Source organism: Mustela erminea, chromosome 19 (assembly GCF_009829155.1).
Source record: "Mustela erminea isolate mMusErm1 chromosome 19, mMusErm1.Pri, whole genome shotgun sequence".
In the NCBI taxonomy this organism is placed as follows: domain Eukaryota; kingdom Metazoa; phylum Chordata; class Mammalia; order Carnivora; family Mustelidae; genus Mustela; species Mustela erminea.
In genome coordinates, this window is record NC_045632.1 from 39,916,342 (window position 1) to 39,939,344 (window position 23,003).

Below are 23,003 nucleotides of genomic sequence, written 5' to 3' on the forward strand. Positions count from 1 at the left end.
CAGCTACAGAAATCCGTGGGCATTCCATGTAACAGGATGGTTGGCAAACTCCAGCTAGTCGGCCTCCCTTACTCAGGTATAAAAGCAAAATGAAAGTAAAATAAATCTATCTGTCTATCTTTACATTTCAATACAAACACATTGTAGAGTAATGGAAAGGTGTATCATTTAGACACGGAGGGATAACTGCTAGTCGCCTTATAACTTAACGTTGCTCAGGAAGTTTTTTTATGGAGCAGTTAATACAACAAGATATGAAGTCACAGTAAAAACAGGTAAACAATAATACATTCAGTAGGATTTAACACTAAGTCACAGGGTGCCTGGGTGGCTCAATGGGTTAAGTCTCTGCATTTGGCTCAGGTCATGATCTCAGGGTCCTGGGATCGAGTCCTGCATCGGGCTCTCTGCTTGGCAGGGAGCCTGCTTCCTCCTCTCTCTCTCTCTGCCTGCCTCTCTGCCTACTTGTGATCTCTCTCTGTCAAAGAAATAAATAAAATCTTTAATAAATAAATAAATAAATAGAACTAAGTCACAGGAAAAATAAGTACACAGTAATATATTCAGTAGGATTCTGACTCTATCCATGTCAAAATGTGTATGTGTGTAAGGGAGGTATATATTCATATTTAACTGGGAGGAAATGTATGAGTTATATAATTACTGTATCTGAGGAATGGATTTTGATGGCTTTCATGTTCTCTTACCTACTTATCTATGGTTTTAAATTTCCCACAGTTGCCACATTTTTTCTTTGTAATAAAATGTAATAAAGATTTAAAAATAAATAGATAAAATAGAGTACCATGTAGAAAGTTCCTCATGGGCTACTTCTAAATGTTCTATTTCTATTCAACTTGCAAGGCTTTCCATATTTTTATTCTAATTGTCATTTCAATCTTATCTTCATTATTCTTTTAAAAACATGCCAAACCAAGTTCTCGTTTTAGTCAAAAGCCTTTAGCCAGGGCACTGTAAACTTACACACACACAAAAAAAGAAAAGCAACTTTACATTGTTTTTATAGTCAGACAACTTATATTCAGTATTGCCTCAGAGAGACTCTCTTTTTCTCTATATGACTTGGTCTGCCCATCTCCTTATCAAAAGGTTTAATTTTTTGCTTCATATAAGGGAAAAGCTTATCTTAGAATAATCTAGTGATTTCTTTTTATCTGTCAATGTCTGCACATAAACTCCTTCTCTCCATCATATATTCCAGACCATGTGATCCATTAACCATAAGACTTCTACATATCCCCTGTGATTTTCTTCTACCTTGGTTTCACTTGTTCTCTCCATCTGAAAGCACTTGTGGAAAGCAGTAATTCAGAGGTTCTCATCAGTTAGAGATCACCACCCTCTTGTGGCATCCTAGGACACTTTACCAAGCTAACTTTTTTCAATTATACATTAATTTAACTGGGAGGAAATGTATGAGTTATATAATTACTGTATCTGAGGAATGGATTTTGGATGGCTTTCATGTTCTCCTACCTACTTATCTATGGTCCACTGGACCGCTGTGTAACAAAAAACTTTTGGAGGGCAAAAGGCTAGCTTTCTCTGTGTTTTCTGTTTTGCACATAGCTGGTAATACAGTATCAATGAATATTCATTTAAAAAGGTACAATCAAGTTTCATAATTGAAATGTGGTCCTTTGGAAATGTGCCAGGGAGCAAGAATAAGTGTCTGACTCAAGAAAATGGGGATGCAGAGACCCAGAAAGAAAAGGAGAGAGGGCACTAACACTTTTACCGTCTTCACAATTTTACCTTAGGCTCAACCCTAACATGAATGGTAGAGACAGGACCCTGAAATTGCTATCGATCTCTAATACACTAACTGAAAATTACTCCATTCACTGCAAATAATAAGAAAGAACTGCCAGAGCCAAACCAAAGTTAAGTTACTTCCTTTTCCTAGAAATAAAGTAACCAATAGTTATGATAGTAACAGAAACAGAATATCAGGGAAAAGGCATTTCCTTTTCCATGTCCGAATGCATTCTTCTCTTTGCTGTAAAAGGAGGTGTAAATGAGGCCTTGTTGAAAGCTATGTGAAGAATACATGTGATTTCTTCCAAATAAATACAAAGGTATATCTACGTGTACACACATTCTCCCTTTTCTGTAGTACATCTGTGCGACAACTTGGTAGTAGGACATGAGATTATAGAGACAAAAAAGCAGAGACGTCATCAGGTCTGAACTTCTACCTGTGCATTAGGCTCAGTCCCACCAGATCATGTGATCTTTCAGCTACTGCTATATTACTATGAGTGTTCAGTATTAGGTCATTCCTACCTGACTACAAGTTTCTCTAGGGAAGCCCTATGTCTATTTTATCTCTATGACCTAAAGCCCTACCTCGGGAAATAGTGAAAATCAAGAAATGGTAGAATGAGTGAATACAATATTGAAGCATTCTAATAAACCAAAAGTTTTATTCTGCCTATATTGTATGTGTAATATTCCATTCTACCTACTTCACTCAGAATCATGTCTTACTCTGAAAACACAAAGCAATAGGTTGCTCTCTCTTTAGATTACTGACTGCAGCTGTCAAGAATTCTGTTTGGCTTCTGATACTCCTTGTGGTTCTTTAATGGCACATTTTCATGATCTCTTTGAACTCCTCTTCTTACGATTAGTTCCACTTGGTCAACACTGCTTTCTCACTGATAGATTCTGGGAGCAACAAATCCTAGGTTATCGAATTTAAGTTGCTTACTTCAGTCCAGATCTGTTCCTGACTTGAGGATGAAACCTGCTTTTAAAAATACAATTTTGTAGATTCTAACTTTGGAGATGATTCCATTATATTAGGAAAGAGTTCAAGTAGTGACATTTCAAAATTTTTCCAAGTGATAATGTTTCAATAGTTTAGTTAACTTCTTGAGCAGCAGGAGGCATTGATTCATAGCCAGGAAACACCTCTATGCAGAAATGCTGATATGAGCAAGGGAGGCATGAGCCCAGGAATATAATGGTCAGAAGTTATAATATACCAGAAAAGATGGAAATGTTCAATAACATTACTCAAAATGTATTGCACATATCCTAGTATTACTAGAGGTAATGTAGGGGTAGTAAAAACTGTACTTTTTAAATATTGATTCAAGTAAGAAAACTTTCTTCTTTTTGAACTGTCCTTGCATCAAGGAGAAAGTTTCAATTCTCTAATATTTGCTAATTTCCACTTGAAACAATGAAAACAAAACTGTCTCAGGTTCACAGCCTTGGGACCAATGAGGTCTTATTAGAATTTAATAGTGTTCTTCTATTTCCTCAGGTTTATTTTCACTTGTATTTATGGCAAATGATACTACTAGTTCCATGTAAATACCAATATATTCAAACATCTTTAGTATGGCACGTGAATGAAATATATTAATATATTATAGAACATATTAATTCTATCAATTCTAGAAATACATTTCTGATTGATTAGGAGTGGAGGGAAAATAGGCAAGTGAAAAAAATTTAAGCAGTATCATATTTCTTGAGAAAAATATCTGTTTGAGATTTATTTCAGAACTGTTGGGGCAAGTTGATGGAGAAAATTAGGGAAGAATGAATGAGAAAATGGGTTATCTTAGACCCAGTGAAATCCCTGTCTGTAGCACAGCAACATATTAGTATTACCCAGAGAATCAGAACTAACAGAATATGCATTCATTCATTCATTCATTCAGTTTAAGGAATTGGCTTATGTGATTAGGAAATCTGACAAGTCTCAGATTTGCAATCATCAAGTTGCAGACCCAGGGAGAGCTGATGATGTAAGGTCAAGTCCAAAGACCAGCAGACTCCAGACCCACAAAGAGCTGATGTTTCAGTCTGACTTGAAAGCAGGAAAAAATTTCCCATCTTGAAGACAAGGCTAAGAGAGTTCTCTATATGCATCTGTGAAGGTCAGCCTGTTTATTCTGTTCAGGCCTTCAACTAGTTGGATAAGGCCCACCTACTTCAGAGACAATATCCTGCTTTATTCAGTTTACCAATTCAAATGGTAATCCAATCCAGAAATACCCTTACAACAACCTTGGCTAACAGATAACTGACCACATGTCTGGGCACTACATGACCCAGTCAAGCTGATATAAAAAAATTAACCATCACAATAAATATTCATTCAATATACTGATAGAATGTAAATTATAGGTTCTATCCCCTACAATGCTTATCACAGGCTTAGTACCTAAGAATTGGTAGTTTCCTTTTTTTTTTTTTTTTTTTTAGATTTCATTTATTTATTTGACAGAGAGAGCGCGCACAAATAGGGGAAGCAGCAGGCAGAGGGAGGGGGAGAAAAAGACTGTCTGCTGAGTGGGAGCCTGATGCAGGTCTCAGTCCCAGGAGCCTGGGATCATCCTGAGCCAAAGGCAAACACCTAACTGAGACACCGAGGCACCCCAGAATTGGTAGTTTCATTCCCTGATTTCTAATCTTTCTTTCTCTTATACATTGCTTTACATGTGTTGAAAGTTCAAGGCATGTTTAGTGAATAGAATAGTGAATAGAATGGCAAATCTCCCAAGTTTGCAAATTTCTAACTGTGTGCTTGAAATGTTTCCTTGCTACCACCATTACCTATATTCCTCCTAGTTTATGTCTGTTCTCTCTCTGCCTTCAGATGTGCCACTCACTGCATGCTACCTTTCTGTACAGCCCAGCCTCTGGCAGAGTCTCCTCAGGAGCTCAGAAGCTCTACAAAGAAACTTGTGTCCTTAGGAGAACAAGTTTGAAAGGGTGACATTTATTTAGGTCCTAAATTTCTGAATCATTGACAATATCATTCACAAGCAAGTATCAACCAACAAGGACACGGTCACATTTACAAGGTTTGCCTGCAATTGGAAGGCTTTGTGTTAAATCAAAAAGAGAAAAGAATTATAATAAGTATCAATTAAAAGTTTTTTTTTTTTTAACACAAAGCAAGATGACTGTCAATAAAGTGGTTTTACATTTGAATTTCCAGAACAGAGAAGAAACTGAGAGAGATGGCCTTTGTATTAAGGTCATAGTAGACAGCAGCCTGGCTTTTAAAAGGACCAAGGCTGTGGGTGGCAAATATATCTGAAGCCACAACTTAATTACTGAAGAATCAGTAATTTTCCCTTAAATTTTCTAAGCATCTGTTATCACAACTGTAAAATGAGCATGACAATACCTTTCTCTTGTATTTCTTCTGGTGACAAAATAATATTGGACTTAAAATGACAAGCTACTAGCACATGCTCATGCTATCTCTTCTCCCTTACCTAGAAGAAAGAAATCAAGGAAGCATCTGGGTGGTTCAGTTGGTCAAGCATCAGACTCTTTATTTTGGCTCAGATCAAGGTCTTAGGGTCCGGAAATTGAACCCTACATCAGACTCTGCACTGGAGCCCTCTTCTCCCTCTTCCTTTGCCCCTCCCCCTTCCTTGTTCTCTGTCTCTCTCTCTTAAAAAAAAAAAAAATCAAGAATGGTAAAACTTTCATAAACAACTGAAAATATATTGATTTGCTTCAATAGCCAGGCAAACACATCAAAAAAGTGAACACATACAAAAGTTTATATTCTTTCATCTCTAGAATGTTGGTTGGAATGCTAGATGAATGCATGAATTAATTCTAATGAAAACAAAGAAAAAGGTGTAGAAACATAAAATGTGTAAGAGACTAAAGAGCTGATTGGTAGTTCTCATTTTTTCCCCTATTTTGTAACTTTTACAAACACTATGTTACAATGAATAAGAAATCTTAGAAAAGTTACATGAAGATTGTTCTTAGTTTTGGGAAAAGTAGGATCCAAACAAGAAGGCAAATATATTCTATGACAATGAATTCACTTTAGCACTACCCTGAAAGAAGTTTTCTCTTGAATTTTCACCTACAACCTGCTCAATGGCATTGTATGTGAATTATGTTAATATTTATTTGAATACCCAATTCATCAATAAGACATTTGGACTGGAAAACTGTATTTATGTCATGAAAGTACAAGGGGATAGAGTCTCATACAATTTTTTTTTCCTCTTATTATCCTTAGGTAAAACTTATACCTTGTACATTTCTTCCCTGATGTGTATTAGTAAATGTTCTTCTCAGAAATTTGGGATTGAAGTCCCTAAAATGAATATACAAGATGGTCTATTTTCTTCTTTCAACCATTAAATTTGTATAGGGAGTACTGAAAGAAGTAAAATAACATTTAGTAACTATATAATTTTATTAAATCTCAGAAGTCTTTTGAAGACATTCTGACATACTGACTGCCCAGTACCACAAAATAAATAAGTGACAAGGTAGATATTTTTACTTCATCTGTTCTTAAAGTGTATATAATATATTCCCACTCGAATGCAGCTTGCAGGTCTCTGGACGTACAAAAGTCCATAACAATATTTTAAAAGAATATATGAAATATATGCTATTACAGTTTAGAAATTCACAGAGCATTAATTTCAAGCAACAGTAATACTCAACCAGAAAGTGTTAAAATCTATACTTGTTCCATGGTAAAATCACACTTCTCTTCCTAAGAAACTCCATGATATCAAGGGAGACTTTTCTTCTGATGTATAAAAGTTTCCAAGGGGCTAGTTCACTTGGGGATTGTAGTTATTAACTTTTATGTTTATTCCTGACATGAGTTTCAATAAATAATACAAGTGATTTTTTAACACCAAGCCAATAGTTATGAAACCTAAACATCACTGAACAAATGCAGTGTTAGATGATGTCCATCACATGGCAAGTTTTCTAAGACTTGAATAATAAGACTATTCTTTATGAAGGGAAAAAAAATCACACATATTGTAAATTGATTTAAAACACTGTAAAATTACTTAAGTACATGCAAACATTATTTCAGATATAAACCCCTTATACTCACTATAAAATGTTAAAACCGAAATAGAATTACACATTAAAAATACAATGATAAAAGAAAAAAACACTAATATGAGAGATGAGGCTGTGTGCAGCAGGTGATCTATCGTTTCAGAGAGAATATGAGAGTGGACAGTTTCTTTTGAATTTTGTATGATTAAGCTATGTATATCATGTAATAGTCAGGCTTTATGCTATTGTTTTATGTTCAAACTACAGAGAAGTCTTCACTCTGAGAGAATACAAAGATGTCAGCTTGTTGTCATTTAATTGGAACATATAATTTACATAGTATTTCTCACTTTTAAATTAACTTGAGAAAAATTAAATAACTTATACGTGGTACCTATAAATATATAACATTAGAAATTAAAAACAAAATAGAGAGAGAGCATACATAGTAAAAATGGTTTCATAAATAGTACCTAGTCTATCTTTATTTAGGATTCTTGTATGCCAATATTTTCAGAAAAAAATCACCACTGAATGTCCATTTAATTTTGTATAATCAATATTTTCCAAATGTTAAGTGTTTTAAATCATAAGGTATTTTTATTAAAATATCCAACCACATAGTTTGAGAAAAGTTACAATAGGCTGTCAATTAATTTTAGGAAGTTGTCTTATACAATTGTTTTATTAAAATGCATTATTTCAAGTATCTTGTTCAGTTATAGTAATCACCGAGGATGAAATATATTAAGTGCATGAAAGTAAGTAAATAAAACCAGTGAGAAACAAGAACACACACTTTCTTTTCCTCACTTTTTCTTTTTAAGAGAAAACAGTTTGTTTTATATAAACCAGTAAGTAAACAGATTTTATTATATCCATACTTTACCACTTAAAATATAGGTTTAGGGGTGCCTGGGTGGCTCAGTGGGTTAAAGCCTCTGCCTTCAGCTCAGGTCATGGTCCCAGGGTCAAGCCCCACATCAGCCTCTCCGCTCTGCAGGGAGCCTGCTTCCTCCTCTCTCTCTGCCTGCCTCTCTGCCTACTTGTGATCCCTGTCAAATAAATAAAATCTTTAAAAAATATATAGGTTTACCTGTAATCAGTAGATTTAAAATAAATTTTTATCTAATTTGATACTTTCAAAAGTAAGTTTTTATAGAAATTACTTAAGTGTATTGGCAATTATGATCAAGGTAGGAAATTATATGTACAACAGTGAAGTTCTATTTTAGTAAATGGTGCTTTAGCTCTGTGTGTGAAAAATAATTGAGGTAAGGTATGAAGGACAAGTAAAAAGAATAAATGTAAAATGTAGTATTTAACAGTGAATATACCAATAGGGAGGGGAGAAGAAATGCTTACTACACATTATTTAAAAAGGGTGTTTGTGAAGTGTGAGATAATATTCACAGCAGGAGAAAGAGCGTGGATGCTCAAGAATGTAAAAAAAGGTCTTGGGGCACCTGGGTAGCTCAGTGGGTTAAGCCTCTGCCTTCAGCTCAGGTCATGATCTCAGGATCCTGGGATTGAGTCCCGAAACAAGCTCTCTGTTCAGCAGGGAGTCTGTTTCCCCCATCTCTCTCTCTGCCTGCCTCTCTGCCTACTTGTGATCTCTGTCTGTCAAACAAATAAATAAAATCTTAAAAAAAAAAAAAAGGTCTTGATGGATATAGGTCACACTACAACTGTATGAAAAAATATGGCCAGTTGTGCCTTCAAGAGCATATAATCATGGCCAGGCCTCTACTAAATAATCTGCTGCTTAAGACCCTTTATTGCTAAGGACTTCTCTTATCCCAAACCAGTTTCTAAACTTTAACTCAGTGGACCAGTTCTCAAGTATTTCTTGAGACTCTTAAATTCATTGAGGCTGAAAGTCAAATTGGAAGACACAATTTCCTCACTTGCCTCAGTATCTTCTCCACTTCAAGTCTCAATATGGTATTATTTCTTCCACATTACACTCTTCTTCCTAAAAATGGATACTGAGCTATAGCTTTCCATGCCAGGTCTCTAAACTACCTTACATAGTTTATCTATTACTCTATTTTTTAAAAATATTCTTGGGCTGGGAGGTGGATTTTATACATTCTGGCCCTGTCAGGATCTAACTCTGAGAATCAGAAGAAAGTATGAAACAACAGAAATCACTGATTTTGAAATTGTACAGTGAATGTTTTGATAAAGGTTAAGACTTAAATAAAAACTTAAATAAAAGGGTACATGAGGATGACAGGAGAAAATGCCTTCCTAGAAGTGATAATAACGTAAGTCTCAAAGCATTAGTGGAGACTGCATTGGTGAAAATACCAAAAAAGGGAATTTAGATCAATTTGTATTTTTCTGGAGAAGAGGAGGCATTCGGGTGTGATATCAAATTCAGGTAATCCTTATAAAAGCAGGCAGATTTTCTGTGTCCTAGTCTATACCAGTCTAATGCAATTGCACTAAATAATAATCAGAAGTTTTTCACTTAAATGTTATTAAGTATCTCAAAGTGTATTAAAGTATTAACTATTTGACATGCCACAATGTTATTTGGTAAAATTGTATTTATTCTTTCTTCTTTCATTATTCCCTCCAAATACTTCAGGTACTCCTACTTGCAAGATATTCAAATAGTGCATCTTGACATGCAAGGAGGTCTCTTTTAAGTCTCCTCCTTTTTTTTTTTTATTGTGATAAGAATATTTAACATGAAATCTACCCTGGACAAAAGTTGAAGTGTGAAATAAAATACCGTTAACTATAGATACAGTGTTGTACTTCAAGTGCCTATAGATTATCCGTCTTGGGTAACTAAAACTGAACAACTCTATGTCTCCTCTCCCCAAAGCCTATTACAATTACCGTTCTACTCTTCACTTCTGTGAATTTGCCCATTTCAGATGCATCATATGCATGGGATCATACAGTACTTGTCCTTCTTTGACTGGCTTATTTCACTTAACATTATGTCCTCAAGTTGCATATCGTATATTGTATGCAATACTGTTGTTGCATATTATATAATTTCTTATGTTTTAAGGCTGAATAATATTCCATTGGGTATGTATGTATATATGCATATATATAGATACAGATATGTATCTCACATTTCCTTTCTCCAGTCATCTGTAGATGGATATTGACATTGTTTCTATTTCTTGGCTATTTTGAATAATACTTCAATGAATATGGGAGTCTAAAAACTATATATAAATGATCAAAAGGAATATAAAAAGATACTCAAGATCACGAATCTTTAGGGGAATGCAAAGCAAACGCACAAAGAGCTATCATCTCATAACTGTTAGGATAGCTTTAAGAAAAAAAATAAAGACAACAGAGCTGCCAAGGATGTGAAAAAATTAGAACCCTTGTATACTGTTGACAGTAATGTAAAATGATGTAGCTGCTACGGAAATCAGTATGAAGCATCCCCAAAAGATTAAAAACTACCATATGGGGCAGCAATCCCACTTCTGGATATTCATCTGAAAGAACTGAAATCAGGATCTCAAATACACAAGTTCCCTTCTTTCTTACTACCTTATCATTAGATAGATATCATCTCTCTTTAGAGATTTTTCATACACAAATGAGCAGAGAATTGGCTGCTTTCTTTCTCTTTCGAATTGCTCTCTCTTTGTATGATGTCCTTCTTCTTAGAGGTTGGGAAACAAGAAATTGAGTGTGCAGAAAAAGGAAGAAGTTGAACTGTTAAAGACAAAAATCAGATTCCACTTCTCTCCCAATTTACTGCACTGTAGGTAGTGTTTCTCTTCAGGGAGTTCACACTCAGAAACCATACCAGATGCCAGACCAAATTAGGAGAGGAGATCCATTCATTAAGCTATTAAATAGAACCAAATGTTTTGCCAAAATCATAAGCACACTTTACTTCACTTCTGTTTCCTTGATTCTCATGCCTACCTTGAAACTTCTGTATGAACTCATGCTCTTAAATCTCTTTTCACAGAAAGTAAGTTTTCTTTATAGTACATAAAAACTCAAAGAATAAGAAAGTATGTTCAGAAAAGCAGAAATTAAGGTAAGATTTCCCACTGCTCACCTATAAGAATGAGTCTCTTTTTTTTTTTTTCCTTTTTAAAATTTCTAAAGGCTCAACAGACATTACAACTGTCAGACTCCCATTAAACAAATTGGTTATAATGTAAATAAATAGACTTTCACCTTTGAAATTCTAACACTCAGCAGAAACAAACTTTAAAAGCCACAAAAAGAAAAGCTGCCTTGAATTAATGATGAGGTCTTCCAACATACAAATAAAATCATGTTTAGATGAGGAGTACTTCCTCATATATCATGCAGATGAAATTATAATTAAGACTACAAATCAAACACAAACAAACAAAAAAATCCACACACACACAAAACAAAAAAACACTACAAATCTGAAATATGCGAAGTCTTTAGGAACACCTGGCTCAGACGTTTTTATATTCCTTGAAGTCCTTAGGAATCTAGCGAACCCTAAGAGCTACCTAATTATTCCAAATTGCTAAGAGATACTAAACTTTGGAATTGGATAATGAGAAACTAGGATTCCCAAGAATTCTTGGAGGTTTCTGGAATTATAAATTATTATTATAAAATTATTCCATATTTTTATAGCATTTTTAAAGTGTTTTAAACATACTGAAAAGTTACAAAATAAACAGTGAATCTTTTTTGTGACAGGATTATGTTAAATATTTCAGGGAAGATTTTATAAAAAAAATGATAAAAAACATGTAAATGCTATTGTTGTAAACAAATGTTATGACAAAATTGCACCTATAAATAGCATACAAAATAAATATCTGCCTGATAAGGATATATTTGCTAATAGAAATATTATATATAAGGGAACACAATGAGTAATGAATGCCAATTAAAATAATTTAAAATTATAATAGCAGAGGCATTTAATATTTAAAAGTTAGCATCCTTAAAAATGAAAGTTTAAAAAACAAAAAGGTTAATTGTTCTATTCTGTAGTCTTATTGTTTCACAATTTTCCCAGATATTGAAAAATTTCTTTTATTTTTCAATGATGTTGGGTGTACTATTATGAGCTCATCCAAAATTCACAAGTTGATGTTGTATTAGATTTCACATAAGCTCTTCATTTCCTTTTTTAATAACAAACATATTTTGTCTACTTGTCCTAATTCTTATTTTGCTAGTAAATGCTGCATTTCTTTTTTTACTTCACGTTAGATCAGTTTCTGATTTCATGTTAGAGTATTCCACATGAACATTCATATGTTCTCTTTGCATTTCTTCTTTCCAAGATCAATAGTATATAGTGAAATGTTCACTGGAAAGCCCCAGTGAACATTATTGAGTTGTTTTTAAATAATGTAACATGCAGAACATCTAGCAAAACTAACAGCCCTTCACATAATTATGCACTGTAATTATCCATTTAAACACTTATTTGCCTCCAAAAAGTTGCTATTTCTTGGAACACCACCCAAAGGATTTGTTTAAAATGTGCCATATGTCTCAACTTATTAATATTTAGTATTTCTGCATGAATGACTCACCTTTGGCAGAAACAAATAACATCATGAACATTTACTATTACGTGGCAACAGCTACAAGGAAGATTAAATCATCAGATGGCTATTGCTTATTTTTTATGTATTTCTATCCTTATTCCAAGAAACATACACACTGTTCTTTAATTCCACATGTCAATATTTCTTCTCTGGTTTCTACTTAATGTTATTTGATTTTTTCAATCCAGTAACCTCACCATGTTAACATATTCAGAAAACAAAACATCTATCTATCTATCTATCTATCTATATCTATACCCATATCTATAAATATATCCCCTTTATATCCCCAAACAGCTCCTCAGAAACGATTAGATTAGTACCAAACAACAAAATATTTGTGTGATCCAAGTCCTTGTGGTTGGGGGCAGGGTGGGGGGCAGAGAAGAAGAGTTTGGTGTAAAAAAAATAAAGAGAAATAAACCTATAGATTCATGGAAGTTAGTGAGATTTAAACAGGATGAGTCTTCCCTCTCACCCAGTTATGCTTTTAAATAATATTCAAACAGCTGAAAACTAGAGACAATGAAAAAAAAAATCCTAAAAACATAAAAATAACACTACCAGAGAACCAAAGCCCTAACTAATGCTTTCTCATCAAAAAATTTAAAGGATGGAATAAAGTGGTGCAACACTTTTAGAGTACTAAAAGGAAAAAAAAAAAAAAAAGGAAATCAACTCAGAATTCTATATCCAGCAAAATTATACTTCAAGCATGAAACTGAATAAAGGTATTCTCAGCTGAATAAAAGCATATAATTTGTTGTCATTTTGTTTTAAAATAATCACTAAAGGAAATTCTTCTGACCAAAAGAAAACTGAGATACTATGAGTAAAATAAAAGCAACAGGAATAGTTAATCTTTGGGTAATTATGATAATTCTTCTTTAAGATCTTAAAATGTTTGCAGTTGAAAGCAAAAATAGAAATGATGATATTATCTGACAGTGTTTTTAATGTATATAAGCCTTAATTTATAAGAAACTATAACATAAAGCAAAGAAACTAAAGGAACTATATGGTAGTGAGATTTCAATATCCCACTTGAAATAATAAAATGTTGCTACAAATTGTACTGCAAAAGCATTAAGAATTATATTGTGATCTCTAGAGTAATCCATAAAAATAACAATAAAATGTTATAGTCAAATATACAATAGTTAAATAGGAATACTAAAATGTTAACATGTGCCAAAAAGTAAAAACAAGAAAAGGGTCAAAACAGAAAAGAAATTATAGACTTAATGCAAACATACCAATGATTGCATTCAATGTAAAGTACTTAACTATGTCAATTAAAAGACAGAGATTATGAGAATGCATTAAAAAATGTGACCCAAACATATGTTGCCATTAAGAAATTCACTTCAAATGAAAGGCCACAAATAGGCTAAAAGTAAAAGCCTGGAAAAAAGACACACCACACAAATACTAAACAAAAGAAAGAGTGGAAATCTTAATATCAAATAAAGAAGATCTCCAGTTAAACAAAGCTACTAGAGATACGGGCATTACAAAATGATATAAGGGTCAAGTCGCCCAGAAAACAATCTCAAATGTGCATGTAACTTACTACAGAGCTTTGGAATATACTCAGCAAAACTGACAGAAATGAAAGGAGAAACGGGCAAACCACAATAATACTGCAGACTTCAACATCCTTATCCAGTAAAAACCAGGATTAAGATGAATCAATACTCTTAAAATCAACAAGGACGTAAAAAACTGACCACCATCAATAAATTGGATCTGACTGATTCATAGAGCACTCCTCTGAACAGAATATGCATTCACGTGTACATGGAACATAAAATCTTAATACATTTAAAATACCAGAAGTTATAGAAGTTTTAATCTCTGATCTCAATAAAATTCAACTGGAAACCAGCAATAGTCACTTACCTGGTTGGAGACTTTGCATCAAATCTTGCCTTCAAAGTTTCATTCATAAAAAACACATTTCCCTTTGTAATATACATAGACTCAAAAGCCCTCCACAAAATATTACCAAATATGATTCCCCATATGTATAAAGAATAGTACACCACAACCATGTGTGGTTTATCATAAGAATGCAAGTCTTATTTAATATTTAAAAACAAACATATCCTAGGAAAGGCATAGTCTAAAGAAGAAAGTCCACATACTCATATCAATTTATGGCAAAAAAGCATTTGAAAAATTAAACTTATCATATATTCTATAAAATATATATAAAATCTCAGCAAATTGCAAATGAAGACCACTTAATCCAGCTGGCTAAAGGGCATCAGCAACAACAAAGAAAAAGAAAAAAAAAAAAAAACTACTGCCAATCTCAAATGGTGAAAGACTAAATGCTTTTCCCCCAAGTTCATGAACAAAGCAAGGGTGACAATTCACACCAATCTTATTATACATACTATTCCTATAAAATAGGCAACTCGAGCTGGCTCAAGATGGTAAGAGAATAAAATAAAACTGTCCTTACTTGTAGATGACTTGATCAGCCAGGGCATAAGTAGAAAATCCCAAAGAGACTAAAAAGAAAACAAAAGAATAAAACCTCCCAGAATAAGTGAATTTAGCAAAACTGTAAGATACAAGATCAACACACAAAAATCTATTATGTTCTATGTACCAGCAAAGTAATATACAATTGTACTCTGAAATTCAAAAGAAACATTGTAAATATTTCAACACTACAATGTTTAAAAGTTTCAAAATGAAATACTGGTGTACAAATACGTAAGACATAAAGGAACTGAATTCTCAAAACTTAAACACAGTGATAAATAAAGACAACCTTAAAAAAATGAAGATGTTGGGGCACCTGGGTGGCTCCGTGGGTTAAAGCCTCTGCCTTCGGCTCAGGTCATGATCCCAGGGTCCTGGGATCGAGGCCCGCATCGGGCTCTCTCTCTCTCTGCCTGCCTCTCTGCCTACTTGTGATCTCTTGTCTGTCAAATAAATAAATAAAATCTTAAAAAAAAAAATCTTCACAGAAAATTGAGAAGCACAGTTTCATTTGGGTGGCAATGCTTGGCCACAAGGGGAACAAGGGGCACGAATGCCCAGACCCCAGAGAGTTCCCTTCTCTGGGCAGAAGGAGAACGCCGGCTACAGGGTACAGCGTCAGAACCCGCTTCGGTTTCCCCCCACCCCAGAGAGAGACCGGCATACCTGAGCTGCTCCGGGACAGCGAGGAATGAGGAAGAAAGGGGCCGCTCCGGTGCCAGCCACAGAGCGGGAGCCACCCCAGGTCCCAGGGCTCGGCTCTGCCAAGGACTTCAGCTGTTTCCGCTGAAGACCTCAACAGCCCTGACGCGTGCTCGGACACCTGAGGCAGCTTTCATCCTTAAGGACCTCGCCCTGGAAGGCGGGGATTTCTCCGCAGAGAACCGCAGCGGAGGGTGCCACTGAGGAAGTCAATGCCCAGCACAACCCCCTCAGACACCACCACAGAGGCTGGTGGATTCGGCGGCTGAGGGCTCCACAGGTTTTCACTTGTTTACAGATATTAGCTGCCTGAGTCTCTACCTACTCCTGTCCTTCCCCTCCGTCTCCTCTTCTCTCCAGCTGTCCCAGCCAAAGCCATCACGGACGCCCAGGGGCCACGATCCACCTCATCAGCGATCCTCACAGCTAGATTGGGCGCTGTCGCACGAGCTGCTTAAGCTCCCTCAGCGCTCAGTACCCGGATGTGGCAGGATTTCCTCCCCCACTTCCTGGTGCCCCTCGCCAGGAGCATGCGCACAACTAACGAGTGCGGTCATACAAGCGCGTGCCAACAGCTAACATCCCCACGGGTGTCCCTGCGCCCGGATTTGGCCCTGAGTCCTGTCACTGGCCTGCGCTCTCGTGGGTGCCCACAGATAGCACCTGTAGCTCTGCATCTGCGTACGACAGGGCCTCCCCTCGGTTAACTGGCCTCGGGCCGCTGTGCACACACCGTAAAGGCCTGCAGCCTCAGGAGTGCACAGCAACAGCCAAAGCCAAGCTGCTACTGGTGTGCCTGGATCTGGTCACCAGTCCTTGTTGGCTCCTAGCTGGTCCCTGTACGTGGAGGACAAGGATAGACAGAAGAAAGAGAGCACTTCAGACGGGTAGGTGGCAATTTTAATAAGGGAACGTATTCAAGAGTGGGTGCTTGTCTTGGGCACCCGCAAGCAAGTAAATCTGTACACCGTCGGCCAGAATCTTAAAAGTTTATATAGAAGTTTTAATGGGGTTCAGTTGTGTATTCAGTGCAGGTGATCTAAAAAGCCCAATTCTCTCTCTCTCTCTCTCTCTTTTTTTTTTTTTTTAAGATTTTATTTATTTATTGGACAGAGAGAGATCCCAAGTAGGCAGAGAGGCAGGCAGAGAGAGAAGAAGGGAAGCAGGCTCCTCAATGAGCAGAGAGCCCGATGCGGGCCTCCATCCCAGGACCCTGAGATCATGACCCGAGCCAAAGGCAGAAGCTTAGCACACTGAGCCACCCAGGCGCCCAACCCATTACCCTTTAAGGGCTCTTGCCATGGGATGGCCCCAGCTGTGGGGAGTAGGCTGAAGGTATAGGGCTGGGGAGTGGGTAAGGAGGCTCCTTACCTGGTTACATCCTCTTGATGACCTCTTCTAACACTTTATCCCTTATGGTTGGCTCTTAAAATTTCATATTGCCCACCGCCTCATTTTCCACAGTATATCCTGAGAGGTCAGCAAGGAGTTCACTAGCATGGAGGTGGTGTGTTTGTAACAGTCTGGCTGCACCACGCTGATGGCACATCCCATTACAAATTCCAGTATAGTACATTGATCCATGGCGAAACTTGGGGCAATGACTCTCTCCTGTGATTTCCTTACCTTTACAATGTTGGGTGTCTTGGCAGGGGTTCCCAGTCTGGCATATGGGTAACAAGCCTTATTGGTTGATTATTTAAATATATTAAAGCCTGGGATAGTACTTTAGTCCACCTGGCCAAGGTGGTTTTACTTATAGTAATTTAATCTGCTGCTTTAATATTCCTTTCTTTCTATGAACCCTGTTGCTTACAGCTTGTTAGGGAGATGGAACCAATATTAAATGTCATATTCTTTTGCTCTGTCTTGTGTACCGTGACATTTAAAATAGGACTCCTGATCACTGTCATTTCACAAGGGTATCTGTACATGGTACTTAACTTCCCTAATTTTGTAGTGGTGGTAACCTTGTTTGCAGAGCAAAGAGTAAATCTTGAGTTAGGGCAGACTCTGTTCAAACATACCAAGGCATACTCAGAACCCTCATTCAGAGGGAAAAGTTAAATGTAATCAATTTACCAATTCTTTATTTGCTGGGAATTCTGGTGGATGATCCCAGATTCCTTTGGCAGTTGCCTCAGGTGTTGTTTAGAATACATACGACATGTTATTGTTGCATTAACCAAGTCACTGTATTTCCAGGTCAATTTAGCATCCTTAGCAATATGCTATCCCATCTAGGTGCTCTGGTGGCCATTCTCCCCATGTATCCAATCTGTTATATCTACTGAAAGGTTGGTTGCAAGGGTTCATATTTGGTCAAGGACACCAGCTTCCTGATGCTCAAGTGGTGTCAGCGCCCTGTGAGACAGGACATGGAAAAAAGTGAGAACTGCCTCAAGCTCTTGCAAGAGAACACAGATATCCTTCCACTTAATCCTGATCCACAAGGTCTTATTCAGGATCATCCATTCCTCAAAATGATGTTCTTATGACAATATGTTGTTCCTTACACTGTCTGGTCACATCTCATTCTATGCACAGTTTTAAATATGACATTCCAGTCAAATCTTTGGTAATAGAATCAATGTTTCTAATTGTTTCCTTTTAAAAAGAGAACAAAAGCTTATTGAACTTTGCAAATAATTATTTTACCATGAAAATAAAAAATACACTTGTGACCAAATGGACATAATAGACATATATGGAATATTACATCCAATAGCAGCAGAATAATATTCTTCTCAAGTCATCATGGAACATCCTCCAGCAAAGATCATATGTTAGGCAAAAAAATAAGTCTTAACAAATTTAAGAAGATTGAAATCATATCATGTATTTTCCCCTCCAAAATGGTATGAATCTAGAAATAGGAATAGGAAGAGATTTGGGAAATTCACAAATATTTGAGGATTGAACAGCTTGCTCTTAACTAATAGGTCAAAAGGAAAATGTAAATCAAAAAGTAATTTGAGGGATGCCTTAGTGGCTCAAGTGGGCTAAACTTCTGCTTTGGGCTCAGGTCAGGGCCCAAGGTCCTGGGATAGAGCCCAGAATCAGGTTTCTTGCTCAGCAGGAAGCCTGCTTCTCCCTCTTCTTGTGTCTCCCCCTCCTTGTGCGTGTGCTCTCCCACTCTCTCTCTCTCTCTTTCTCTCTCTTTCACTTGCTCTCTCTGACAAATAAATAAATAAAATCTTTTTCTTTTGTTGTTTAATGTAACTTGAGACGAATAAAGATGGAAATGCAACACACCAAAACTCATGTGATGGAGCAAATCAAATCTAAGAGGGAAGATTATAGTAATAAATATCTATGTCAAGAAACATAAATTAAATAAGCAGTCCTACTTTACACCTCAAGGAACTAGAAAAAGAAGAATAAACTAAGCACAGAGTTAGTGGAAGGGAGGAAAAGACAAAGATCAGACTAAGGGGCTTTCCAAAAAGACATTGTAAGACATTTAAAATTTGGAGAGATAAACGTTCTTCTCTCCAGTCTGTATTCACAGAAAAGGAAATCTCTGAAGAAGGTAAAAATCAAAAGCGCTGTCTTTGATTCAAGTAATCACACTATATACCATTGCCAAATGTGGTGGGCATGTGGCTATGGCAAATCAAGCCATCTTTCATTTTTAGGTCAGGTATGAAATGTTTAGGGGAAGTTTTCCTACTGCTTTTATCATAGCTGTACAACGCAGGGCTGCCCTAAAGCCATTGTCAGCCATGTACTTTAGCAGTAGACATTGACCAAAACAAGTTATTTAATGAATGAAAAACTTCAAATTTTTTATTAGGCAAGAAATCAGTTATTTCAAATATCCCTAGATCAGAGGTTCTATTACAGTGTTCTGCAAGAATATCGGTGTAGAGCAAGTTCCCCAGGGATATTTATGCGTATAAATGTTTGATGATCTCTGCATCTAGGCTGCATAAGAGCTCCCACTCAGTCTTACACATTCGAACTCTGGGCACATCTCTTACAGCACTGAATGGAGGAAAAAAATGGGGAAATTCTTGAAGCTTTAAATGATAGAGGTCGGAGAAATGAGATGAGAGAGTTTATAAAGCTTGTCCAAAGCCATGTAGTCTTTTACAGGTCTTCTGAGAATTAAACTAAGTTACTTGATGCAATAACCAAGGGGGTTCACTAATATTTTTATCACACCCCATCCCCTGCCTTCAACACAGCCCCTGCCTGCATTCCCAAGTGGACATTTCCTGTCTCTCATGGAGATGATTTATATCTCAAAGAAAAGATCACTTTTAACAAGTAACAAATAGTGAATGCAGATGTTTCAATTCAATTGGCTGTTCTGGAAAAACACTCAGGGGTAGAGTGTATGGGTGATGTCAGAGCAACTGAAATTACTAATACTCAGAAATTATCATTTTGCCACCAGTTTCAAGTTTTGCTTACATTTAATCTTTGACTGCCACTGAAGACCAAAACAATCATTTGAGTTACACATTATCTTTTCCCTTTGGTCTCTCAACGACATACTAAGAATTTGAGAAAATGGGCACAGCCAGATGTCCAGAAGGAGCACGAAATAGAGAACAGGGAAGAATTTAAAGGATTTGAAGCATCTAATCAGGAGATGAATATTTTTTTAAGAGCGTTGAATTGACTTTTTATATGCAAATTTGGATCAGGAAATCCCATTTATACCCTAATGAGGGTGTGAAGCTCCTAGGAGTTCTCATCTGCCATTGGGCTTTGGCCTCTAACTGAGAGTGAGCGCTGAAGTTTTTTTTTCTAATTCAAGTTAGATTGACAGAGTGTCTCCAGAAAAACCCTGACCTGCCTAGAGCTAGGTGATAAATAATTAAGGTGTTAGGAGAGATATGGTGGCTCTCACCTGCTTGATCCCTTCAGATGCCAGGGGCTTTCAGACTGTAAGGCTGAGTGAGAGAGTGTTCTTTTCTGATGACTTAGACCTAGGAGAGAATCAGTAGGAAGTAAAGCAATTATACTCATTGTGTAAGTTAATGACACAATGTAATGTGTCTGCTAAGTGGATGTGAATATATGTGGGTTATTAAAGCAAGGTTATGGATCTGAAGAAAGCAATAACCAAACTCTAAAACATTTATGACAATATTTAACGAGCTAATATTAAGCAGACTTTTAAGAAGTTTCAAGCAACTTCATGTAATAAATGGAATTAACCAAAAAGAAACAGCAGCTCCAAAGAGTATCAGCCCAATCAATCTTTTTCTCATTTTGTAATAATTTATTTGTATTATTCTCTGAGACACTGTGAACATATGTGTTTATTTCTGCTTTGATGTATTGAAACTCATTACCAAAGGGCTTTTTCTAAATATCCTCTGAAATATTTATATAAATTACAGACATAACAATATTGTTTATAAATTGACTTTATTTTATTCTTTTTTTTTTTTTTTTCCTCCACCCAAGCCTTAGTAAGCTCTAATCTCAGCACATAATTGTGCTTCTGTTAGTGGGGACAGGGAGAAGATCTGAGTTTGTAACTCTCCATCTGTGCTGGAAAGTTGACATTTGTTGCATAATATTGTTTTTGTCAAAAAATGAAAAACTGCAAAGTGTGTATGCAGGATAGTGTGACCTTTTTATATACTGATAGCATTCACTATTGCTGACTGTATTGTGGAGTGTTGATACCATATACTTCACCTATTCCTAACTGAGAATTTTGCTTTTTAACTTAATCCATAAGTAAAGGAAATACTATGTAATTATTTTTTACAGTTTTTAATTGTGGAAAAATATACATAACTTAAAATTGATCATTTTAACCCTGTTTAAGTATATAGTTCACTGACTTTTTAAACATACTCTTACTGCTATTCCATCTCCTGAATTTTTCTCATCTTACAAATGAGAAATCCTATAGGAAATCCTATAACCATTAAAGAATAATGCTCCATTATTCGCTCTCTCCTCTGCTTTTCACAACAGTCATTGTAGTTTCAATATCTATGAATTCGAATGAACCAGATACCTCTTTTAGTGGAATGTTAGGCAGTATTGGTCCTTCTGTGACTAGATTATTTCAACTAGTACAATGTCTTCAAAGTTCATCCCAATTATAGCATGTATCAAAATTGCATTCCTTTTTAAGGCTGAATACTATTCCATGATAGGTATATGACACATTTTGTTTATCCATTCATCCTCTGATAAATACTTAGATTATTTCCATCTTTTGACTAAGAGAATAATGCTTCTATGAATATGGGTGTACAAAGATCTTTTCAAGTTCCCGCTTTCAGTTCTTTTGGTTATATATTCAGAAAAAGAACATATGGTAATCCAGTGTTTAATTTTTTTGAGGAACTACCAATTTTGTGCAACTGCTACTCCTTCCTACTAACAATGTACAAGTATTCCAATTTCTTCACATCCTCACCAACACTGGTTTTTTTCTTTGTGTCTATGTTTTTTTTTGTTTTTTTTTTTAAGATTTTTTTTTTTTATTTGATAGACAGAAATCACAAGTAGACTATGTTTTAAATAGTAACTGTCTTAATGTGAAGTGTTCCTCACTGAGGTTTTAATTTGCATTTCCCTAATGATTAGTGATGTGGAGCATCACTAATTGGTAATGTTATTGGCCATTTGTCTATCTTCTATGTCTAGAAGATATTGGTATCTTCTAGATACCAATAGTATCTAGATATCTAGATAATAGTATCTATTAGTGATTGGCATCACTAATTGGTAATGCTATTGGCCATTTGTCTATCTTCTATGTCTAGATATTTCCTATATATAAGAAAATGTCTATTCAAATTATTTGCCCAATTTCTAATCAGGTTTTATTCTTGCTGAGTAAGTAATGTTCTTAAATGAACTTTTCACCCATTTTAATGTTTTTAAATTCATGGCTTTGGACTTTATTCATGTGTTCTAACAACAACAAATGACGTTTCCCTGTGTAAATTTTCATGGATTGTCTCTTTGTCTCTTTCATCATGAATGTATACATTTTACAAACTGCTTTGGCCTGTGGCATATTTTAAGCTGAACTGAAGATTATCTGAAGATTAATTCATAAAACAATGAACTAATGGTCAAAAAGGCCAAACTGGTTGCATCTTAAAATTTAAAATTTCTCTAAAGAAGGTAAAAGAAAGCTAGTAGTTACTAGCTGTGTCTTATAAAAATTAAGAGTTGGTATGAGTGAATTCTACCTGCAAAATAGAAGAGCTGAATTTGGTTGAAAGTGGCCTAGTAAACTGCAAGCAGCAGCAACCAGACCCCAGAGAACCCAATATGTCTTTGTCATCTCCAATTAGATATCATTCGAAAAGTGGTGCATCTAAAACAATGTTTTACTCCCCTCCAAAACCTGACATTCAGTTTAGTTCTCCCTTCCAGGTGATATTACTACTACCCACTGATGTGCTCAGATCCCAAGCTTAACATATCTTC

General features: G+C 35.8%; 1 long non-coding RNA gene across 1 annotated transcript in view; it reads right to left on the reverse strand.

The window, feature by feature from the left end:
* The window catches only part of LOC116578772, a 49,357-nt gene extending 33,312 nt beyond the window's left edge, over window positions 1-16,045 (reverse strand). The window contains exons 1-2 of the long non-coding RNA XR_004281046.1: window positions 15,546-16,045; window positions 14,854-14,902 (exon numbers count right to left, since the gene is read on the reverse strand). This is a non-coding gene — a long non-coding RNA (uncharacterized LOC116578772). The remainder of the gene's footprint in view (window positions 1-14,853; window positions 14,903-15,545) is intronic.
* Window positions 16,046-23,003: the final 6,958 nt, after the last annotated feature.